Source organism: Morone saxatilis, unplaced genomic scaffold, assembly GCF_004916995.1.
Source record: "Morone saxatilis isolate NCDOM2014 unplaced genomic scaffold, NCSU_SB_2.0 Contig9, whole genome shotgun sequence".
Lineage (NCBI taxonomy): Eukaryota > Metazoa > Chordata > Actinopteri > Moronidae > Morone > Morone saxatilis.
In genome coordinates, this window is record NW_023340268.1 from 22508841 (window position 1) to 22511808 (window position 2968).

Consider the following 2968-nt stretch of genomic DNA (forward strand, 5'->3'; position numbering starts at 1 on the left):
GTCTTCTAATATTACGACTTTATTCTCGTAATATTACAACTTTATTCTCGTAGACCTAATATTATGACTTTATTCTCGTAATATTATGACTTTATTCTCGTAATTTCCAAAAATGTAAAATTTAATTTCTCTTTTTGGTCTGGCCATAATACCTAGTCGTACCTACCAGCATGATTTGTGACATCACAAATAGTTTGGAAGTCAGTCCTGGTCAGTATGCAACTTGTACAGTGTGATGTAGAAACTTGAAGCCACCTACATACATACACTGAGAATGGACTTAGTAGGAGACATCTTGTGTCCAGCAGGAAAACTTTAGAAATTAACAACATTTACATATTCAGAGATTCTGTAATTTTAATAAGGTAGAAGGAGTAGATGACTTTTTAAGGGTTTTAATGTGGACATTAAACTTCTTTTGTGGAAATATATATGTCTTAATACATGTCTGGAGGGGATCTTTAAGAGTTTCAAAAGTGACAAGTGCTTGTTTCAACTCAGAATCTTGTACAGGATTTTGATTTAGTTCTTAATGGGAAACTAAGACTATTAAGGGAAATTCTTTGAGTGAGTTAATAGCTCTGTAGGCAGAATGACGCACGTTTCCTTGCAGGTTTTACAGACTGACACCCCTGTAAAACTGTCAAATAAAATTATCATCTTGATCCTGTTGGTGGGTCCACGCTGACTGGACATAATCTTATTTACTTAAAATTAAATTATTTGTATCATCACACTCATTTATCAGAGTAGGCCTTTTCCTGTTTGCCTCTGTCACATAGTATAAGTCATAATAATATAAATTCCCTTCTTAAGGTTCAAGACTTTTTTCTTTCTTTCTTTGGAGAGCTGGCTGTTTATGTTCTGCTAGTTAACCCTGAAATGACCACAATAACTGCTAGACCAGGCTGTGGATCTTGTAAAACTACCTGTGTTTAACCCATTACCATACCTCCAGAGGTTAGTAGTTTATATTCTACATACCAAGGTGGACATTGTTTTTTGTATTTATTCTGAAGTTGTCCATGAATGCAGCAGGTCCTCATGATGCAATGTGAACATGAACATGTCGAAAACAACCTCTGCATATCTATCACATGCCTATCAGGGCCCCAGAGCTGCGTTTTTAGACCGACCGCATGAAGCTGTCAGGCCTGCCAGAGTCTGAAGTGCCACAGGGACCTCTAACAAAGATCCAAGCATGGCAAGTTCAAGAAGACTCCATACCTGCGAGCACCTCATGTAAGCATTCACAGGCTCTAAAACTGTCTCTGCAGTCTGGTACTGCTGTAGATATATAGTGGTATGTGGCACTTTGAAGTTACATTTAAACAATGCTCCTTTTTTAAAAGAATAACAGCTTAGCCAGCTTAGCCAAAGTCTGTTTGAATTCAAACGCAGTTGTTCAAAGAACTACACCCACTGAACAGAGACATTTGTCACAGCAATAATTTTATTTTCAGTCTTGACAATCATTAGATGTCTGCTGTGTTACAAAGTAAGTATCAGGAATGTTTGATCGGCAGACAGTGTGTTGCCGGATGATGCATTGCAGCAAAAGTGGAATCACATTCAGCTCAGCATTTTTTGTCAGAACAAAAGGTATTTAGACTCAACTTTAAAGTTCAAATAAAATGTAAATATAACCCTTTCAGATTCCACCCCTAGTCATATTGAACCCATATTTAACAATATATGCCAAAGAATGTACAAAACTCAACTTCTTTGTATTTTTATATCAAAATCCAATCATGTTTTCCTCCTGTAAAACAAAATGTGACGTGTGCTTACGTTAAGTGCGAACCAACCAATTTCAACCAAAAAAATCCATCCACCCATCAATTAATCTTTAACTTTTAGCTACACAGAGCAAAGATTCATTAGTTAGCTAGCTAGCAACAGCATCTGCTTCTGCCAGAGTGAAGTGTTTCTGGGGGCCGGACCTCACTGATAACTGTAGTTCCTCTAATGGCCACGTGAGGGCTGGCTCCAGCAATGAGTCAATCTCCATAAGGCCCCATATTAAAATGCCCAACTTTACAGCAGAAATACACATGTTTACAGCCTGGTACAAAAAACGTTTTGTTCTTTATAGTTAATTTCCCGTTTATGACAACTGTATCGGAGGGATTTTTATACAACTCACCTGTTTAAAATATATTCAGGTCTAAAGTTATGCATTTTTGAGGACATTTTTTTTTTGAGTGACAGGTGGGTGCTGTCACAGGCGGGTGTTTTCAGTAATCAGGCTTTATTTGGATACAGCAGTATCAAAGTGATTTACAGAGTTTAACAGCCATTAGCTAGTTAGCTCAAACAGCTAACATTAGCTGACTCAGGGGTGCCAGGTGACAAAGGTAAAAGGAAAAATCTGTACTTTTGATTTTGGGCTCAGCTGTCCCATTAAAGTTGCTTTACAGTTGCTCACACTCATCTAATGGCATGAATCAGAATGTAAAATGCAATTTAAAAAGCACTTTTCTGATGGGAAAGAATGCATTTTAATGCAGTTAAATTTATTCCTTTATTAATTTAGTGTTTTTGGATTACTCATGCACATGCAGGCACTATGAGGCTTGGGCAGACTTCCTACCCCCCATCAGCAGCGTTCCACAGGGCCGTGCTTGTGTCCAGAAAGTGTCTGGGTGTGCAGCCGTGTGCTCTAAAAAGCCTGTTGGCCTTATCAAAATACGTTACTGTGGCAGGAAGCGCCCTCTAAATTGCCAGACTGGTATTGGTGCTGCCGCCGCCTGGCTGTGTTGTTTTAGATGTCTGCAGACAGCGTGCCACAGCCAGCATTACCACCAGTCTCTTCCCACACAGCCAGCAGCACCATGCACCCGGACTGGGTTTCTCCTCACACATTCTGCCACTGCCTCTCCATGTGCACAATTCCGTAGTTAAGCGACCGCTGGAGGTCCCTATTGTATTTGCTAGAATTCTTCTTAGGGACCGAGCACTGACCAGT